The sequence below is a fragment of the Bufo gargarizans genome, chromosome 5 (genome assembly GCF_014858855.1).
Source record: "Bufo gargarizans isolate SCDJY-AF-19 chromosome 5, ASM1485885v1, whole genome shotgun sequence".
Classification (NCBI taxonomy): domain Eukaryota; kingdom Metazoa; phylum Chordata; class Amphibia; order Anura; family Bufonidae; genus Bufo; species Bufo gargarizans.
The window spans coordinates 223556431-223579178 of NC_058084.1; positions in this window are offsets into that span (position 1 = coordinate 223556431).

The following is a 22748-nucleotide window of genomic DNA, read 5'->3' on the forward strand; positions in this document are numbered from 1 at the left end:
GATGTACTGGAGTGCCGGTTACTTGTAATATTTGGCTGCCCTTTCACTTAGTGCATAGGCTTTAGGAGTGTAGCAGTGTACCTGAACAATTGTAGCACTATGTGAATGAATACTCTTTTATGTGATATACAGGCTGTATCGGAGTGCTTCTTCCTTGTAATTTTTGGCAGCACTTACACTGTATATACAATTGAATATACAGGAAAGAATGTTTCCTAACAATTTTTCCTCTAAGAAGGTTTTTTTGGGGGAAGGGTGAGGTTTTGGGCGTTTTTTTGTCAGTCTGTAAAATTGGCGTGCAACATGGTTCCCAGCAGCGACATTGGAGTCCAAGATGCATCCAGACATGGTGCCCCTGCTGTTCCTGATCGATTTCAGAGGTGTTTCCGTCACTTTCAGACCTTTTCCAATGAACCAGGCACCCTCCCCTCATCCAAGCAGGGTGTGCCTGGTTGTCTCCCATTGACTTCCATTATACTCGGGTACTTGGCTGAGCGCACGAATATCGCTATGTGTTCGGACCGAGTACCGAAATACCTGAACACTGTGGTACTCGCTCATCACTAGTGAGCAATCATACTCTTGCACTGGTGCCCATAATGTCCAATAAGGGATACAGGGTTTTAAATATGATTGGCCAGGTTGTGTCCAGGTGTGCAGTGTCCCTCACTGCAATAAAGTAACATAGTAACATATTAACATAGTATATAAGGCCGAAAAAAGACATTATCCAGGATATCCAGTTCGGCCTGTTATCCTGCAAGTTGATCCAGAGGAAGGCAAAAAAAAAAACTGTGAGGTAGAAGTCAATTTTCCTTCCCGACTCCAATAAGGCAATTAGAATAAATCCCTGGATCAACAACTAGGGATAAGCGAACTCGAACTGTATAGTTCGGGTTCGTACCGAATTTTGGGGTGTCCGTGACACGGACCTGAACCCGGACATTTTCGTAAAAGTCCGGGTTCGGTGTTCGTCACTTTCTTGGCGCTTTTGTGACGCTTTTTTGGCACTTTTTGAAAGGCTGCAAAGCAGCCAATCAACAAGCGTCATACTACTTGCCCCAAGAGGCCGTCACAGCCATGCCTACTATTGGCATGGCTGTGATTGGCCAGAGCACCATGTGACCCAGCCTCTATTTAAGCTGGAGTCACATAGCGCCGCCCGTCACTCTGCTCTGATTAGCGTAGGGAGAGGTTGCGGCTGCGACAGTAGGGCGAGATTAGGCAGATTAACTCCTCCAAAGGACTTGATTAATCGATCGATCTGCAGCTGTGGATCATTGAGCTGCTGAAATTCAATTGCTCACTATTTTTAGGCTGCCCAGACCGTTTGTCAGTCACTTTTTTCTGGGGTGATCGGCGGCCATTTTGTGTCTTGTGGTGCGCCAGCACAAGCTGCGACCAAGTGCATTTAACCCTCAATGGTGTGGTTGTTTTTTGGCTAAAGCCTACATCAGGGTGAAGCTGTCACACCAAGTGCATTTAACCAGCAATAGTCTGTTTATTTTTTGGCCATATACTACATCAGGGGCAAGCTGCGCCCGTCACCAAGTGCATTTAACCCTCAGTAGTGTGGTTGGTCAAGCTGTCACACCAAGTGCATTTAGCCAGCAATAGTCTGTTCATTTTTTGGCCATATACTACATCAGGGGCAAGCTGCGCCTGTCACCAAGTGCATTTAACCCTCAGTAGTGTGGTTGGTCAAGCTGTCACACCAAGTGCATTTAACCAGCAATAGTGTGGTTATTTTTTGGCCATATCCCAGCCTAATTCAGTAAATCCATACCGGTCACCCAGCGCCTAAATACTAGGCCTCAAATTTATATCCCGCTAAATCTGTCGTTACCGCTGTACTGTTCTGGCTGGGCAAGTTATTTAGTGTCCGTCAAAGCACATTTTTTGTTCTGGGTTGAAATACAATTCCCAATTTAGCAATTTCATAATTTAGTGGTTTCTGCTGTATCAGAGATATTTGAAATCTATCCCTAAAAGGGTATATAATATTCAAGGTGCACATAGGGTCATTCAGAATAACTTCACACACACACGCTACTGTGCATTTCCAAGTCTAATTCTGTCCGTAAATCCATACCGGTCACCCAGTGCCTAAATACTAGGCCTCAAATTTATATCCCGCTAAATCTGTCGTTACCGCTGAACTGTTGTGGCTGGGAAAGTTATTTAGTGTCCGTCAAAGCACATTTTTTGTTCTGGGTTGAAATACAATTCCCAATTTAGCAATTTCATAATTTAGTGGTTTCTGCTGTATCAGAGCTATTTGAAATCTATCCCTAAAAGGGTATATAATATTCAAGGTGCACATAGGGTCATTCAGAATAACTTCACACACACGCTACTGTGCATTTCCAAGTCTAATTCTGTCACTAAATCTATACCGGTCACCCAGCGCCTAAATACTAGGCCTCAAATTTATATTCAGCTGAATTTGAATACAATACATTGGGCCAAATAATATTTTTGTTGTTGTGGTGAACGATAACAATGAGGAAAACATCTAGTAAGGGACGCGGACGTGGTGGTGTTAGTGGACCCTCTGGTGCTGGGAGAGGACGTGGCCGTTCTGCCACATCCACACGTCCTAGTGTACCAACTACCTCAGGTCCCAGTAGCCGCCAGAATTTACAGCGATATATGGTGGGGCCCAATGCCGTTCTAAGGATGGTAAGGCCTGAGCAGGTACAGGCATTAGTCAATTGGGTGGCCGACAGTGGATCCAGCACGTTCACATTATCTCCCACCCAGTCTTCTGCAGAAAGCGCACAGATGGTGCCTGAAAACCAACCCCATCAGTCTGTCACATCACCCCCATGCATACCAGGGAAACTGTCTGAGCCTCAAGTTATGCAGCAGTCTCTTATGCTGTTTGAAGACTCCGCTGGCAGGGTTTCCCAAGGGCATCCACCTAGCCCTTCCCCAGCGGTGAAAGACATAGAATGCACTGACGCACAACCACTTATGTTTCCTGATGATGAGGACATGGGAATACCACCTCAGCATGTCTCTGATGATGACGAAACACAGGTGCCAACTGCTGCGTCTTTCTGCAGTGTGCAGACTGAACAGGAGGTCAGGGATCAAGACTGGGTGGAAGACGATGCAGGGGACGATGAGGTCCTAGACCCCACATAGAATGAAGGTCGTGCCACTGACTTTCACAGTTCGGAGGAAGAGGCAGTGGTGAGACCGAGCCAACAGCGTAGCAAAAGAGGGAGCAGTGGGCAAAAGCAGAACACCCGCAGCCAAGAGACTCCGCCTGCTACTGACCGCCGCCATCTGGGACCGAGCACCCCAAAGGCAGCTTCAAGGAGTTCCCTGGCATGGCACTTCTTCAAACAATGTGCTGACGACAAGACCCGAGTGGTTTGCACGCTGTGCCATTAGAGCCTGAAGCGAGGCATTAACGTTCTGAACCTGAGCACAACCTGCATGACCAGGCACCTGCATGCAAAGCATGAACTGCAGTGGAGTAAACACCTTAAAACCAAGGAAGTCACTCAGGCTTCCCCTGCTACCTCTTCTGCTGCTGCCGCCTCGGCCTCTTCTGCTGCTGCCGCCTCGGCCACTTCCTCCGCCTCTGGAGGAACGTTGGCACCTGCCGCCCAGCAAACAGGGGATGTACCACCAACACCACCACCACCTCCGTCACCAAGCGTCTCAACCATGTCACACGGCAGCGTTCAGCTCTCCATCTCACAAACATTTGAGAGAAAGCGTAAATTCCCACCTAGCCACCCTCGATCCCTGGCCCTGAATGCCAGCATTTCTAAACTACTGGCCTATGAAATGCTGTCATTCAGGCTGGTGGACACAGACAGCTCATGTCGCTTGCTGTCCCACAGTATGTTGTTCCCAGCCGGCACTACTTCTCCAAGAGAGCCGTGCCTTCCCTGCACAACCAAGTATCCAATAAAATCAAGTGTGCACTGCGCAACGCCATCTGTGGCAAGGTCCACCTAACCACAGATACGTGGACCAGTAAGCATGGCCAGGGACGCTATATCTCCCTATCTGCACACTGGGTAAATGTAGTGGCAGCTGGGCCCCAGGCGGAGAGCTGTTTGGGGCACGTCCTTCCGCCGCCAAGGATCGCAGGGCAACATTCTTTGCCTCCTGTTGCCACCTCCTCCTACTCGACTTCCTCCTCCTCTTCTTCCACCTGCTCACCTAGTCAGCCACATACCTTCACCACCAACTTCAGCACAGCCCGGGGTAAACGTCAGCAGGCCATTCTGAAACTCATATGTTTGGGGGACAGGCCCCACACCGCACAGGAGTTGTGGCAGGGTATAGAACAACAGACCGACGAGTGGTTGCTGCCGGTGAGCCTCAAGCCCGGCCTGGTGGTGTGTGATTATGGGCGAAATCTCGTTGCAGCTCTGGGACTAGCCAGTTTGACGCACATCCCTTGCTTGGCGCATGTGCTGAATTTGGTGGTGCAGAAGTTCATTCACAACTACCCCGACATGTCAGAGCTGCTGCATAAAGTGCGGGCCGTCTGTTCGCGCTTCCGGCGTTCACATCCTGCTGCTGCTCGCCTGTCTGCGATACAGCGTAACTTCGGCCTTCCCGCTCACCGCCTCATATGCGACGTGCCCACCAGGTGGAACTCCACCTTGCACATGCTGTGCGAGCAGCAGCAGGCCATAGTGGAGTTTCAGCTGCAGCACGCACGGGTCAGTCGCACTACAGAACAGCACCACTTCACCACCAATGACTGGGCCTCCATGCGAGACCTGTGTGCCCTGTTGCGCTGTTTCGAGTACTAGGATAAGGATGAAGCATGGTCACAGCGGGGTGGCACCCAACGCAGCTCGGGTCCATCACTGGTGCGTGGCTGGGGGGAAAGGCAGGACGATGACGATACGCCTCCCACAGAGTACAGCTTGTCCTTACCCCTGGGCAGCCTGGCACACATGAGCGACTACATGCTGCATTGCCTGCGCAATGAAAGCAGAGTTGCCCACATTTTAACGTGTGCGGACTACTGGGTTGCCACCCTGCTGGATCCACGCTACAAAAACAATGTGCCCACCTTACTTCCTGCACTGGAGCGTGATAGGAAGATGCGCGAGTACAAGCGCACGTTGGTAGATGCGCTACTGAGAGAATTCCCAAATTTCACAGGGGAACAAGTGGAAGCCCAAGGCCAAGGCAGAGGAGGAGCAAGAGGTCGCCAAGGCAGCTGTGTCACGGCCAGCTCCTCTGAGGGCAGGGTTAGCATGGCAGAGATGTGGAAAAGTTTTGTCAACACGCCACAGCTAACTGCACCACCACCTGATACGCAACGTGTTAGCAGGAGGCAACATTTTACTAACATGGTGGAACAGTACGTGTGCACACCCCTCCACGTACTGACTGATGGTTCGGCCCCATTCAACTACTGGGTCTCTAAATTGTCCACGTGGCCAGAGCTAGCCTTTTATGCCTTGGAGGTGCTGGCCTGCCCGGCGGCCAGCGTTTTGTCTGAACGTGTATTCAGCACGGCAGGGGGTGTCATTACAGACAAACGCAGCCGCCTGTCTACAGCCAATGTGGACAAGCTGACGTTCATAAAAATGAACCAGGCATGGATCCCACAGGACCTTTCCGTCCCTTGTCCAGATTAGACATTAACTACCTCCCCTTAACCATATATTATTATACTTTAGGGCGCTTCCTCATTCAATCCTATTTTTATTTTCATTTTACCATTATATTGCGAGGCTACCCAAATTTGAATGAACCTCTCCTCTGTCTGGGTGCCGGGGCCTAAATATATGCCAATGGACTGTTCCAATGTTGGGTGACGTGAAGCCTGATTCTATGCTATGACATGCAGACTAATTCTCTGCTGACATGAAGCCAGATTTTCTGTTACGGGACCTCTCTCCTCTGCCTGGGTGCTGGGCCTAAATATATGCCAATGGACTGTTGCACTGGTGGCTGAAGTGAAGCCTGATTGTCTGTTACGGGACCTCTCTCCTCTGCCTGGGTGCTTGGCCTAAATTTATGACAATGGACTGTTGCAGGGGTGGCTGACGTGAAGCCTGATTCTCTGCTATGACATGAAGACTGATTCTCTGCTGACATGAAGCCAGATTGTCTGTTACGGGACCTCTCTCCTCTGCCTGGGTGCTGGGCCTAAATTTATGACAATGGACTGTTGCAGGGGTGGCTGACGTGAAGCCTGATTCTCTGCTATGACATGAAGACTGATTCTCTGCTGACATGAAGCCAGATTGTCTGTTACGGGACCTCTCTCCTCTGCCTTAGTGCTGGGCCTAAATTTATGAAAATGGACTCTTACAGTGGTGGGTGACGTGAAGCCTGATTCTCTGCTATGAAATGAAGACTGATTCTCTGCTGACATGAAGCCAGATTGTCTGTTACGGGACCTCTCTCCTCTGCCTGGGTGCTGGGCCTAAATTTATGAAAATGAACTGTTACAGTGGTGGGTGACGTGAAGCCTGATTCTCTGCTATGACATGAAGACTGATTCTCTGCTGACATGAAGCCAGATTGTCTGTTACGGGACCTCTCTCCTCTGCCTGGGTGCTGGGCCTAAATTTATGAAAATGGACTCTTACAGTGGTGGCTGACGTGAAGCCTGATTCTCTGCTATGACATGCAGACTGATTCTCTGCTGACATGAAGCCAGATTCTCTGTTACGGGACCTCTCTCCTTTGCCTGGGTGCTGGGCCTAAATTTATGAAAATGGACTGTTACAGTGGTGGGTGACGTGAAGCCTGATTCTCTGCTATGACATGAAGACTGATTCTCTGCTGACATGAAGCCAGATTCTCTGTTACGGGACCTCTCTCCTCTGCCTGGGTGCTGGGCCTAAATTTATGACAATGGACTGTTGCAGTGGTGGCTGACGTGAAGCCTGATTCTCTGCTATGACATGAAGACTGATTCTCTGCTGACATGAAGCCAGATTGTCTGTTACGGGACCTCTCTCCTCTGCCTGTGTGCTGGGCCTAAATTTATGACAATGGACTGTTGCAGTGGTGGCTGACATGAAGCCTGATTCTCTGCTTTGACATGAAGACTGATTCTCTGCTGACATGAAGCCAGATTGTCTGTTACGGGACCTCTCTCCTCTGCCTGGGTGACGTGAAGCCAGATTCTCTGCTATGGGACCTCTCTCCAATTGATTTTGGTTAATTTTTATTTATTTAATTTTTATTTTAATTCATTTCCCTATCCACATTTGTTTGCAGCGGATTTACCTACATGTTGCTGCCTTTTGCAGCCCTCTAGCCCTTTCCTGGGCTGTTTTACACCCTTTTTAGTACCGAAAAGTTCGGGTCCCCATTGACTTCAATGGGGTTCGGGTTCGGGACGAAGTTCGGATCGGGTTCGGATCCCGAACCCGAACATTTCCGGGAAGTTCGGCCGAACTTCTCGAACCCGAACATCCAGGTGTTCGCTCAACTCTATCAACAACCCATCTCTAGATCTCTAGTAGCTATAACCTCTAACATTAGTACACTCCAGAAATTCATCCAAGCCCCTCTTGAATTCTTTTATTGTACTCACCATCACCACTTCCTCAGTCAGAGAGTTCCACCACAATTGCAGACATGAATAGGCATTTTTTATTAAGTGCTGGCGATGTGCGGTCCGAAAAATGTGGAACGCACATTGCCGGTGTTCATGTTTTGCGGATCCGCAAAACACACACGGATGTGTGAATGGACCGTAATTTTGATAATCTTTCAGGGTACTGTAGTTGCCCCATTCCAGTTATTACTTTAGTTGCCCTCCTCTGAACTCTCTCCAGCTCTGCTATGTCTGCCTTGTTCACAGGAGCACAGAACTGTACACAGTACTCCATGTGTGGTCTGACTAGTGATTTGTAAAGTGGTAGGACTATATTCACGGGCATCTATGCCCCTTTTGATGCAACCCATTATCTTATTGGCCTTGGCAGCAGCCAAGTCTTAACATATTTTGGAACAGGTTACCTTACTGACTTCAATGCTTGGCCATGTAGACTCTAGGTTCTATAGTTCACTCCTTTGTCTTACTCCTTCTGTCCTTTTGTAGATCATGCAGAAATTGGTGAGCCTTTGTACATGTAGCTTTTTAAACCTAAGAAAAATACAAGACAAATCACACCTTCCTCTACCTTCCAAACACTCCCTATTACTGACTACAACCAGAGGAGGAGCCAGTCCACATCTAGCCTCCTACAAGGATTGAGCCAGGACTATTAACCCTGTCTGTGCCATCCTTACATTTATTATTTAGGTTACTTCTTACTATATATAATTAGCGACTGAGTAATACAAGGACAGACTGAGTTTGCCATCATTAGCAGCTTTATACTCTGGCTTATGGAAGTAAGTTAGAAATGGTAAACATATCTCTATTACGTCTATACATCCGTTTAGTTTGCAGTTCAGTTTTATAGCCTCTTCTCAACAGAGTTGTCTTTTTCACAATCCACTCTATGCCAGGTGCTGTCTGTATAATACCTCAGACATCTGTTGGCATTGACCAGGATCTGAGATAAATCTGATCCCAGTCATTTAACCCCTCAGACCACAACATCTGAGGCATTAGACAGAGTGACTGGGCTCACTCTGCTCCCTGTGGCAAAAGTGCAAGGCTTGAATAGGTTGTTATAAGAACATGGGGCCTTGTGAAGGAGAACAAAAATTAAAAGTATAAAAAGTTTGTAAAAATATGAAAAAAATCCCAAAGGGGGCCCATAGCATCCAATTTTCCAAAGGAGCTGTCAAAAATGAAAGGTGGAATCTAGTTGCTATGAGCAATTTGATAAATTATACTAAAAATTCAAATCACCCCCCTTCCCAACTCCCGTACTACACCTGAGCTGAATACTGAACCACACTGCACAGAGTGAGACACACGAATGTAAGGGCACCATGCCGTGCTGCGGACCGCAATGCATGGGCACCGACCGTTGGGCAGCCGCATGCAGATCGCGGACCCATTCACTTTAATGAGGTCCGCAATCTGCATTCGACGGTCTGCACCCAAAAAAGTAGTGCATGTACTACTGTTTTGCGGTGCGGAGGCACGGTCAGAAACACCACGGAAGCACTCCGTAGTGCTTTCGTGCGGTTCCGATCCGTGCTTCCGCACCGCATCTCCGGATTTGCGGACCCACTCAAATGAATGGCTCCGCATCCGCGATGTGGAATGCACACGGCTGATGGCCCATGTATTGCAGGAGCCGCATACGGTCTGCAGCACGGACACGGAGTCCTTACATTCATGCATGAGCCCTTAAGGAGAAGTCAGGGCCAGGCATGATCACATTTACTCTGCTTGGCCCTGTCAATCAAAGTGCAGAGAGAGTGGCAGTTGCAGAGAGAGCTGAGCTTCTAGAAGTGTGGCTGGACAGAGTGAGGATTACTCTGTTTTTCTCTGTGGATTTTATTATTTCATTCTCAGTAAACTTAACTATAAAAAAAAGTTATGGGGGTGAAAATATAACAATGTGAAAAAATCTGCCAAAGTCGTGTAGAGGCGCCATAGAAAATGGTTAATGACATAGACCTGCTGGCCTGTCCCCTTCCTCGCCCACAACACACCCACTTTTTAGACCTGGCGTGATTGGGGAGAAGTCGCAGACTGTGCCGCAAAGAACCTTTGCGCAACAATCTGCACCAGAAATACGACTAATTTAGGTGTATTTCTGTTTCACAAATAAACCCGAAAGTTTTTATTTTTTCAGTATTCAAACACAAAAAAACTATACATATCTGGTATGACGGTTTAGCATACTGACCTAGAGATTGAAAGTCACAGGTCAGTTTTGCACATAGGGAATGCCATAGGGACAAAACCCGTAAAACTGGTTCAATAGTGTTTTTTTTCCAATTCCACCCCATTTGGAATTGTTTTCCTGCTTCCCACTACATTGTATGCCATATTAAATGGTGGAATTACAAATTATAACTTTTCCTGCAAAAACAATATGGCTATGTCAATGGAAAAATAAAAAAAATTATGGCTCCGAGAAAACAGGGAAGAAAAATTAAAATAAAAACAATAAAAAACCTCTGGTATCCAAGGGGTTAAGGCAGACTTGAAGTTTAAACAGGATTATTGTAATATAAATCCAGATGCTTTAACCATGACCTTCTGCAAACCAAAATAGAGGCTGTCTACCTCCTTTAGATGTGTTCTCATCAAATAGTTTTAGCAAATAAAATTTCCCACTAAGGAAGACATTAGTTTGTTATCTTGACATGATTCTTTGTGATTTTACAAAAAGTATTGCTTTCTTTCCGGGTTTCCTTTAGATGTTCAGCCATGGGTTAATGTCATCTGGTTGAGCTGTTTATTTTTATGTGCTGGGATACAATGCAGGTCTGCAGTACTCTCAGCACTGGATACAGCTGTGTCTACAAGGGACAATTACATCATGATCCAAGGCAACAAAAATAAACAATTCTGTCCAATGATATAACATTTTGGCTCCAGTCATTCAATACAGTTTATGAAAAAAACATATAAGACATAGAAACTTCCTTTTTGTTTTTTGTCTTTACACATTGCTCTTTCTGTGGCATTTTAAAACACTTGCTTTTTCTATTTGTGACAGGCAGTTTATGTTTTTTTTTGGTGGGCATCTTCATTTAGTGTAATTTTGTACATGCATTTTTCATGTCTCATAATTAGTGCAAATAAAAGTGAAACTAATTGAAATTGATGTGAATTTCAGGAAAATTTTTATTCATAACTAATCCGAATTTTCTTGCGCTCCGTGATAATGAATCATTTTTTCATAAAATGGTAGCTACATGTGTTACAAAGTGAAAGCAAGAAGCCTGGGAACGCAAAACTATCCATAAAGCCTTGCAGACAGCCAATCATCCAACAGCCCTGTAAAAGCCTAATCCCACCTGCCATTTTACTGTGAGCTGAGCATAAGAGATTGAGTAGAGAAAAAAGAAGTTAAGTGGATGTAGCAGGGCAAAGAGCAAGGCGCCAGGAGGGTGGAGAAAGTTGTAGTGGTGGTAAAGTACAATTAAATGACACCACAATCTAGGTACCGTTCAATAAAATTCAGGGAAGGCAGCACAAGTGTTAAGGTAAATTGAAAAAAATAAAAATCATTCCCAATAGACAGAGACAGATAGTGTGTGAATTCGGTCTGGTGGTACCATAAGGGATGGTTCCAACCGTAACCTGGTTCAAAAGAAAACACTATTAGAGGAGCCACTCCCAAAGGATGTAATAAAGGTGAGTCAAGTGGTCACCCCCCTCAGGAGGATGATCGTTATATAAATTGTTCTTAAGAAGAGGTATTCTGGAAATTTATGACAGAAATGTTCAATATGTGAATACTCACTTCACAGGGGGGAAGGGGGGGGGGGGGCGGGATAATCACAGGCTAAAGCTCAAAAGACCTGTGACTAACTACCCCCCCCCAGCCAGGATCGCATATCAGGTGATACCAATTGATGGCAGCCAACAACCAGGGCTTCTGATCAATGTAGTTTATTACAGTAAAAGCTGGCCCAGCACGTTTCGGAGGTCTCACAGCCCTCCTATTTTAGGGGTATCGGAGAGATAACAATAAGAATCATTGTAATACAAACATGTGACATCCAAAAATCTGTTTAAAATATGTTAAAAGGATATAAAGAGACAAATGAAGTGTAGATGAATAAACACTAAAACATAATTCAATGGTCTGTATAATTTATCAAGGGTATTATATACCATATCAGCATAGAATAACTATAGTGGTAAAAAAATAAACGCAATAAAGAGTAGCACAGACAATAATTATAGAGAAATGGGCTACCATGTGGTCTGAAGATTTTTTACACACACAATTATTAACAGCAGCTCATCAAAAAGTTTATAGTATAAACAGATAATTCGAAGAATTCAAGATATACCTTCAGGGGTCTTTCTATAGGGTCACCTATCCTTTAAGAGAGGTAGCTCCGTCTGTATGTGCCTCCCTTTAAATAAGCACTTTAAATAGGGAGGCAAGGATCCACATGGGGTGGCGGGCACAGGGGAAAAAAAACGGTGGGGGGGAGGCGGGGCCGGAAGTCTCTAATTACTATTTGCCAGTTCGACATATGTCCACATATAAACAAAGGGCTCATCGAAGGTTCTAGGATGAATATACAAATAGACATCCAGGGGAAAAAAGCCAGGGGAAAAAAAACAGGGAGATAGATATGTAGTCACCGGAATCAACCGTGCGCTCCACCGTGGAACGCACAATGACGTCCGGTGGAGTTCGCAACGTCACTTCCTGTGCGTTCCACTGTGGAGCGCACAGTATCTCCCGGCAGGAATCGCGGCCCTGCCATGCGCTCCACCATGGAAGGGACAGCCACTTCTGGCCAAGATCGCAATAAGTAAGCTGTTCTTAGGGCACATTTCCTTAGAGTATATAGAGGGGTAGAGGGGGCTAGGAGATAAGACCGCACGGCCTACTTCGGACATAATTGTGATTACCTGAGCCAGAAGAATGAGGGAAAGGAATATAGAAGATATGCTTTGTGGGCAAGGTATATAAAAATTTATGATAGATAAATAAATAAATAAATATATATGTGGTATATCAGTAATATGTTACAATACATGCAAAGAAATATAATCAGAAAAAAAAAGGGGGAAATCAAAAAAGGAGCAATTTATAATCGGAACTGTTGATCTGATGTCTATTATATAAGAAATTTTCTAAAAAGAAATAAAAAATTGGCATATTCAAGGGATTCGTTAAGGCCAAAGGGTGTAAGAGTGTTTAAACTCTTTGTTGTCACATAATTCTTCAGTTTCACCCTGCCAAATAAAGAAAATATCATCTATTAATCTACAATAAAATGTAATATTAGGATGAGATAAAAGGCCAATATTTTCTTCAAACATGGCCATAAATAAATTGGCATAGGACGGAGCAAACTTGGTGCCCATTGCTGTGCCTTGGGTTTGTAAATAAAAGATATTGTTAAAAATGAAATAATTGTGTTTTAAAATTAATTCTATGGCCCTAATGATAAACTCCCTCTGGGTATCTGGCATCTGTACGTCCTGAGACAATGTATGGATAATAGCTGCAATTCGACACTTCTGATAATAAATTGCTCCTTTTTTGTATTTCCCCATTTTAATTTTATTTTTTCCTAATTATATGTCTTTGTATTTATTGTAACTAGGGATGAGCAAACCCGAACTGTATAGTTCGGGTTCGTACCAAACTTTTCGTAAAAGTTCAGGTTCGGTGTTTGTCGCTTTCTTGACGCTTTTTGAAAGGCTGCAAAGCAGCCAATCAACAAGCGTCATACTACTTGCCCCAAGAGGCCGTCACAGCCATGCCTACTATTGGCATGGCTGTGATTGGCCAGAGCACCATGTGACCCAGCCTCTATTTAAGCTGGAGTCACATAGCGCTGCCCGTCACTCTGCTCTGATCAGCATAGGGAGAGGTTGCAGCTGAGACGTTAGGGCGAGATTAGGCAGTGATTAACTCCTCCAAAAGACTTCATTCAGAGATCGATCTGCAGCTGTGGATGATTGAACTGCTGCTATTGAATTGCTCACTGTTTTTAGGCTGCCCAGAGCGTTTTTCAGTCACTTTTTTCTGGGGTGATCGGCGGCCATTTTGTGTCTTGTGGTGCGCCAGCACAAGCTGCCACCAAGTGCATTTAACTCTCAATGGTGTGGTTGTTTTTTGGCTAAATCCTACATCAGGGTGAAGCTGTCACACCAAGTGCATTTAACCAGCAATAGTCTGTTTATTTTTTGGCCATATACTACATCAGGGGCAAGCTGAGCCTGTCACCAAGTGCATTCCGTGCATTTAACCCTCAATGGTGTGGTTGTTTTTGGCTAAATCCTACATCAGGGTCAAGCTGTCACACCAAGTGCATTTAACCAGCAATAGTCTGGTTATTGTTTGGCCATATACTACATCAGGGGCAAGCTGAGCCTGTCACCAAGTGCATTTAACCCTCAATGGTGTGGTTGTTTTCTGGCTAAATCCTACATCAGGGTGAAGCTGTCACACCAAGTGCATTTAACCAGCAATAGTCTGATTATTTTTTGGCCATATACTACATCAGGGGCAAGCTGAGCCTGTCACCAAATGCATTTAACCCTCAATGGTGTGGTTGTTTTCTGGCTAAATCCTACATCAGGGTGAAGCTGTCACACCAAGTGCATTTAACCAGCAATAGTCTGGTTATTTTTTGGCCATATACTACATCAGGGGCAAGCTGAGCCTGTCACCAAGTGCATTTAACCCTCAATGGTGTGGTTGTTTTTTGGCTAAATCCTACATCAGGGTGAAGCTGTCACACCAAGTGCATTTAACCAGCAATAGTCTGTTTATTTTTTGGCCATATACTACATCAGGGGCAAGCTGAGCCTGTCACCAAGTGCATTTAACCCTCAATGGTGTGGTTGTTTTTTGGCTAAATCCTACATCAGGGTCAAGCTGTCACACCAAGTGCATTTAACCAGCAATAGTCTGGTTATTGTTTGGCCATATACTACATCAGGGGCAAGCTGAGCCTGTCACCAAGTGCATTTAACCTTCAATGGTGTGGTTGTTTTCTGGCTAAATCCTACATCAGGGTGAAGCTGTCACACCAAGTGCATTTAACCAGCAATAGTCTGTTTATTTTTTGGCCATATACTACATCAGGGGCAAGCTGAGCCTGTCACCAAATGCATTTAACCCTCAATGGTGTGGTTGTTTTTTGGCTAAATCCTACATCAGGGTCAAGCTGTCACACCAAGTGCATTTAACCAGCAATAGTCTGTTTATTTTTTGGCCATATACTACATCAGGGGCAAGCTGAGCCTGTCACCAAGTGCATTTAACCCTCAATGGTGTGGTTGTTTTTTTGGCTAAATCCTACATCAGGGTCAAGCTGTCACACCAAGTGCATTTAACCAGCAATAGTCTGGTTATTTTTTGGCCATATACTACATCAGGGGCAAGCTGAGCCTGTCACCAAGTGCAATTAACCCTCAATGGTGTGGTTGTTTTTTGGCTAAATCCTTCATCAGGGTCAAGCAGTCACACCAAGTGCATTTAACCAGCAATAGTCTGTTTATTTTTTGGCCATATACTACATCAGGGGCAAGCTGAGCCTGTCACCAAGTGCATTTAACCTTCAATAGTGTGGTTGGTCAAGCTGTCACACCAAGTGCATTTAACCATCAATAGTGTGGTTATTTTTTGGCCATATCCCAGTCTAATTCTGTCAGTAAACAGTAAACCTATACCTGTCACCCAGCGCCTAAATACTAGGCCTCAAATTTATATCCAGCTAAATCTGTCGTTACTGCTGTACTGTTGTGGCTGATCAAGTTATTTACTGTCCGTCAAAGAACATTTTTTGTTCTGGGTTGAAATACAATTCCCAATTTAGCAATTTCCTAATTTATTGGTTTCTGCTGTATCAGAGCTATTTTAAATCTATCACTAAAAGGGTATATAAGATTCAAGGTGCACATAGGGTCATTCTGAATAACTTCACACACACGCTACTGTGCATTTTCAAGTCTAATTCTGTCAGTAAACCTATACCTGTCACCCAGTGCCTAAATACTAGGCCTCAAATTTATATCCAGCTACATCTGTGGTTATTTCTGTGGCTGGGCAAGTTATTTAGTGTCCATCAAAGCACAGTTTTTGTTCTGGGTTGAAATACAATTCCCAATTTAGCAATTTCCTAATTTAGTGGTTTCTGCTGTATCAGAGCTATTTTAAATCTATCCCTAAAAGGGTATATAAGATTCAAGGTGCACATAGGGTCATTCTGAATAACTTCACACACACACGTTACTGTGCATTTCCAAGTCGAATTCTGTCAATAAACCTATACCTGTCACCCAGCGCCAAAACACTAGGCCTCAAATTTATAGTCAGCTAAATCTGTGGTTATTTCTGTGGCTGGGCAAGTTATTTAGTGTCCATCAAAGCACAGTTTTTGTTCTGGGTTGAAATACAATTCCCAATTTAGCAATTTCCTAATTTAGTGGTTTCTGCTGTATCAGAGCTATTTTAAATCTATCCCTAAAAGGGTATATAAGATTCAAGGTGCACATAGGGTCATTCTGAATAACTTCACACACACACGTTACTGTGCATTTTCAAGTCGAATTCTGTCAGTAAACCTATACCTGTCACCCAGCGCCTAAATACTAGGCCTCAAATTATTATTCAGCTAAATCTGTGGTTACTGCTGTGCCTGTATTAGTGTAATACGGTACCTAAATAGATAGCCAGATAGTGTTAGGTGTCTGTAAAAAAAGGCCTGAATTTGAATTCAATACATTGGGCCAAATAATATTTTTGTTGTTGTGGTGAACAATAACAATGAGGAAAACATCTAGTAAGGGACGCGGACGTGGACATGGTCGTGGTGGTGTTAGTGGACCCTCTGGTGCTGGGAGAGGACGTGGCCGTTCTGCCACATCCACACGTCCTAGTGTACCAACTAGCTCAGGTCCCAGTAGCCGCCAGAATTTACAGCGATATATCGTGGGGCCCAATGCCGTTCTAAGGATGGTAAAGCCTGAGCAGGTACAGGAATTAGTCAATTGGGTGGCCGACAGTGGATCCAGCACGTTCACATTATCTCCCACCCAGTCTTCTGCAGAAAGCGCACAGATGGCGCCTGAAAACCAACCCCATCAGTCTGTCACTTCACCCCCATGCATATCAGGGAAACTGTCTGAGCTTCAAGTTATGCAGCAGTCTCTTATGCTGTTTGAAGACTCTGCTGGCAGGGTTTCCCAAGGGCATCCACCTAGCCCTTCCACAGCGGTGAAAGATATAGTATACACTGACGCACAACCACTTATGTTTGCTGATGATGAGGACATGGGAATACCACCTCAGCACGTCGCTGATGATGACGAAACACAGGTGCCAACTGCTGCGTCTTTCTGCAGTGTGCAGACTAAACAGGAGGTCAGGGATCAAGACTGGGTGGAAGACGATGCAGGGGACGATGAGGTCCTAGACCCCACATGGAATGAAGGTCGTGCCACTGACTTTCACAGTTCGGAGGAAGAGACAGTGGTGAGACCGAGCCAACAGCAAAGCAAAAGAGGGAGCAGTGGGCAAAAGCAGAACACCCGCCGCCAAGAGACTCCGCCTGCTACTGACCGCCGCCATCTGGGACCGAGCACCCCAAAGGCAGCTTCAAGGAGTTCCCTGGCATGGCACTTCTTCAAACAATGTGCTGACGACGAGACCCGAGTGTTTTGCACGCTGTGCCATCAGAGCCTGAAGCGAGACATTAACGTTCTGAACCTTAGCACAACCTGCTTGACCGGGCACCTGCATGCAAAGCATAAACTGTAGTGGAGTAAACACCTTAAAAACAAGGAAGTCACTCAGGCTCCTCCTGCTACCTCTTCTGCTGCTACTGCCTCGGCCTCTTCTGCTGCTGCCGCCTCGGCCTCTTCCTCCGCCTCTGGAGGAACGTTGGCACCTGCCGCCAAGCAAACAGAGGATGTACCACCAACACCACCACCTCCGTCACCAAGCATCTCAACCATGTCACACGGCAGCGTTCAGCTCTCCATCTCACAAACATTTGAGAGAAAGCATAAATTCCCACCTAGCCACCCTCGATTCCTGGCCCTGAATGGCAGCATTTCTAAACTACTGGCCTATGAAATGCTGTCATTCAGGCTGGTGGACACAGACAGCTTCAAACAGCTCATGTCGCTTGCTGTCCCACAGTATGTTGTTTCCAGCCGCCACTACTTCTCCAAGAGAGCCGTGCCTTCCCTGCACAACCAAGTATCCGATAAAATCAAGTGTGCACTGCGCAACACCATCTGTAGCAAGGTCCACCTAACCACAGATACGTGGACCAGTAAGCACGGCCAGGGACGCTATATCTCCCTAACTGCACACTGGGTAAATGTAGTGGCAGCTGGGCCCCAGGCGGAGAGCTGTTTGGGCACGTCCTTCCGCCGCCAAGGATCGCAGGGCAACATTCTTTGCCTCCTGTTGCCACCTCCTCCTACTCAGCTTCCTCCTCCTCTTCTTCCACCTGCTCATCCAGTCAGCCACACACCTTCACCACCAACTTCAGCACAGCCCGGGGTAAATGTCAGCAGGCCATTCTGAAACTCATATGTTTGGGGGACAGGCTCCACACCGCACAGGAGTTGTGGCGTGGTATAGAACAACAGACCGACGAGTGGTTGCTGACGGTGAGCCTCAAGCCCGGCCTGGTGGTGTGCGAAAATGGGCGAAATCTCGTTGCAGCTCTGGGACTAGCCGGATTGACGCACATCCCTTGCCTGGCACATGTGCTGAATTTGGTAGTGCAGAAGTTCATTCACAACTACCCTGACATGTCAGAGCTGCTGCATAAAGTGCGGGCCGTCTGTTCGCGCTTCCGGCTTTCACATCCTGCCGCTGCTCGCCTGTCTGCGCTACAGCGTAACTTCGGCCTTCCCGCTCACCGCCTCATATGCGACGTGCCCACCAGGTGGAACTCCACCTTGCACATGCTGGACAGACTGTGCGAGCAGCAGCAGGCCATAGTGGAGTTTCAGCTGCAGCACGCATGGGTCAGTCGCACTGCGAAACAGCACCACTTCACCGCCAATGACTGGGCCTCCATGCGAGACCTGTGTGCCCTGTTGCGCTGTTTCGAGTACTCCACCAACATGGCCAGTGGCGATGACGCCGTTATTAGCGTTACAATACCACTTCTATGTCTCCTTGAGAAAACACTTAGGGCGATGATGGAAGAGGAGGTGCCCTGGAGGAGGAGGAAGAGGGGTAATTTTTAGCACTTTCAGGCCAGTCTCTTCGAAGTGACTCAGAGGGAGGTTTTTTGCAACAGCAGAGGCCAGGTACAAATGTGGCCAGCCAGGGCCCACTACTGGAGGACGAGGAGGACGAGGATGAGGAGGAGGTGGAGGAGGATGAGGATGAGGATGAAGCATGGTCACAGCGGGGTGGCACCCAACGCAGCTCGGGCCCATCACTGGTGCGTGGCTGGGGGGAAAGGCAGGACGATGACGATTCGCCTCCCACAGAGGACAGCTTGTCCTTACCCCTGGGCAGCCTGGCACACATGAGCGACTACATGCTGCAGTGCCTGCGAACAGCAGAGTTGCCCACATTTTAACGTGTGCGGACTACTGGGTTGCCACCCTGCTTAATCCACGCTACAAAGACAATGTGCCCACCTTACTTCCTGCACTGGAGCGTGATAGGAAAATGCGCGAGTACAAGCGCACGTTGGTAGACGCGCTACTGAGAGCATTCCCAAATGTCACAGGGGAACAAGTGGAAGCCCAAGGCCAAGGCAGAGGAGGAGCAAGAGGTCGCCAAGGCAGCTGTGTCACGGCCAGCTCCTCTGAGGGCAGGGTTAGCATGGCAGAGATGTGGAGAAGTTTTGTCAACGCGCCACAGCTAACTGCACCACCACCTGATACGCAACGTGTTAGCAGGAGGCAATATTTCACTAACATGGTGGAACAGTACGTGTGCACACCCCTCCACGTACTGACTGATGGTTCGGCCCCATTCAACTTCTGGGTCTCTAAATTGTCCATGTGGCCAGAGCTAGCCTTTTATGCCCTGGAGGTGCTGGCCTGCCCGGCGGCCAGCGTTTTGTCTGAATGTGTATTCAGCACGGCAGGGGGCGTCATTACAGACAAACGCAGCCGCCTGTCTACAGCCAATGTGGACAAGCTGACGTTCATAAAAATGAACCAGGCATGGATCCCACAGGACCTGTCCATCCCTTGTGCAGATTAGACATTAACTACCTCCCCTTAACCATATATTATTGTACTCCAGGGCACTTCCTCATTCAATCCTATTTTTATTTTACCATTATATTGCGAGGCTACCCAAAGTTGAATGAACAACTCCTCTGTCTGGGTGCCGGGGCCTAAATATATGCCAATGGACTGTTCCAATGTTGGGTGCCGTAAAGCCTGATTCTCTGCTATGACATGCAGACTAATTCTCTGCTGACATGAAGCCAGATTCTCTGTTACGGGACCTCTCTCCTCTGCCTGGGTGCCTGGGCCTAAATATATGCCAATGGACTGTTCCAATGTTGGGTGACGTGAAGCCTGATTCTCTGCTATGACATGCAGACTGATTCTCTGCTGACATGAAGACAGATTCTCTGTTACGGGACCTCTCTCCTCTGCCCGGGTGCTGGGCCTAAATTTAAGAAAATGGACTGTTACAGTGGTGGGTGACGTGAAGCCTGATTCTCTGCTATGACATGAAGACTGATTCTCTGCTGACATGAAGCCAGATTGTCTGTTACGGGACCTCTCTCCTCTGCCTGGGTGCTGGGCCTAAATATATGACAATGGACTGTTGCAGTGGTGGCTGACGTGAAGCCTGATTCTCTGCTATGACATGAAGACTGATTCTCTGCTGACATGAAGCCAGATTGTCTGTTACGGGACCTCTCTCCTCTGCCTGGGTGCTGGGCCTAAATTTATGAAAATGGACTGTTACAGTGGTGGGTGACGTGAAGCCAGATTCTCTGCTATGGGACCTCTCTCCAATTGATTTTGGTTAATTTTTATTTATTTTATTTTTATTTTTATTCATTTCCCTATCCACATTTGTTTGTAGGGGATTTACCTATATGTTGCTGCCTTTTGCAGCCCTCTAGCCCTTTCCTGGGCTGTTTTACAGCCTTTTTAGTGCCGAAAAGTTCGGGTCCCCATTGACTTCAATGGGGTTCGGGACGAAGTTCGGATCGGGTTCGGATCCCGAACCCGAACATTTCCGGGAAGTTTGGCCGAACTTCTCGAACCCGAACATCCAGGTGTCAACTCTAGGTGAATTCTCTAAAATAATTCACTTCAAGAGGGGCCTAGATGTATTTCTGGTGTGTAATATTATTACAGGTTATAGTTACTAGAGATGGGTTGTTGATCCAGGGAGTTATTCTGATTGCCTGATTCGAGTCGGGAAGAATTTTTTTTCCCCTAAAGTGAGGAAAATTGGCTTCTACCTCACAGGGGTCTTTTTGCCTTCCCTTTGATAAACTTGCAGAATAACAGGCTTGAACTGGATGGACAGATGTATTTTTTCAACCTTATAAACTATTTTACTATGCAGGACTTCTTTTCCATCTAAATAAAACCGATTTCAGACGCAAATATAAAAAAACTAATACAAATTGAGCATGAGGCCTCTATCACACAGCCAGTATTTTACTTCTGGATTTGAAAGTCAAAAGCAGAAGTAGGTCAAAAACACAGAATAGATGCAAATATTTCTATCACATTTTATCTCTGTTTCGGACCCACTCCTGTTTTTGCCTTACAAATACTTATCAAATGCTGACCAAATACTGACGGTTTGAAGGTGGATGCTCAAAATAAAGGATTAGCTTTTCTGAGGCTGTTCTGCTGACAGATCGGAAGAAAAGATAAGCAAACAGTGATGTAAACACAGCCTTACTATTGACGCCCTCTCCACAAATTCAGGAGCCAATCCTACTCTCCGATTAGGTATCATGAATAAATCTGCACCTGTTATTGTGACTCTTCATGCTGTTGCCACCTTCCCCACAATGTGGTTTCATCCGCAACATGGATTAAAAAAACATTTTTCTCCACTACTATATTGGTGCTGCCTCCATGTCCTTATTTTGTTCCACTAGAGGCATTGGGAGACAGCTCATGCAGGGGCACGCAGTTTTTTTTTTGTGCTTTACTGAAGACTGCTGTATGCTTTTATTTTGGTTTAGCTAAGGATTATCTAGGACTATTGCCAGTCTGCACAATGACATGCATGTTCATATATGTGACCTGCCTGTAATTCTGATACTCAGTAACTGTTTCGCTACCAGTAGGGACTAGCTAGACATGTTGCTGCAATGCACAGTGATGTACACCAAAATTCTCCCTAATGTTTAACAGCAGACTGGGCTGGGATAGACCTGATTTAAAGTGTTTTGTGATTTATTAATTTGTAGCAAAGCAAATTTCTTGGTGAAATTCTGAGAAACAGCCGAAACTTATTTTTGAAAACTTGTTTATCTCTACTTGTGACAGTGATACATTTCTATATCATCTCTCCTGATTGATTGTGAGGCTTATTGCAAACCATTATGGGCAATGTATATTACAGAAAAACTTGCATTCATACAAGAAATGGTGGAAGCAAAATTGCCTCCACCACCCTGTGGCTGTCGTGAACCAACACAGAAGAAGTTGCATGGACGAGAAAGTAGAGAAGGATGAGGAGATATGACTGGAGGAGGAGGAGTTGGTTATGCATGGGGACATGGAGTTTTCCCAGGCATAGCTAGTGTACAAGGCTAATATTAAATATGGCACACATGATGATGATGACCACAACGCTGGTCATGACCAACCATTGCATTGTTTAGAGGGGGGGAAAAAATAACTAGGTCCTTGGCATGCATAGTTGCTTACAAGGTGACTAGTGAATCATTAGCATCAATGAACATGATGACTACTGGCCAGTCAGGGTTAGACCCTTGCTATAAAAGCAAAATGGGAAGTGTTTACCTGATAACAAAAGAGGCAGAATTATTTGTTTTACCAGGATACATATACCTGTACCCACCTTGCCACAGCTTTTGCTGAGCAGACACCTCTATACAAAATGGATGTGGATCTGCTGTATATACTGAACAGGTCTAACTTGAGGCTACTCCTAGTGTTGTTATCTAAGTGCCCTCTCTGGTCTATACCCTTTAACCTCTATACAGGAATCTGGACTCAGGGGAGCCGCAAAGGC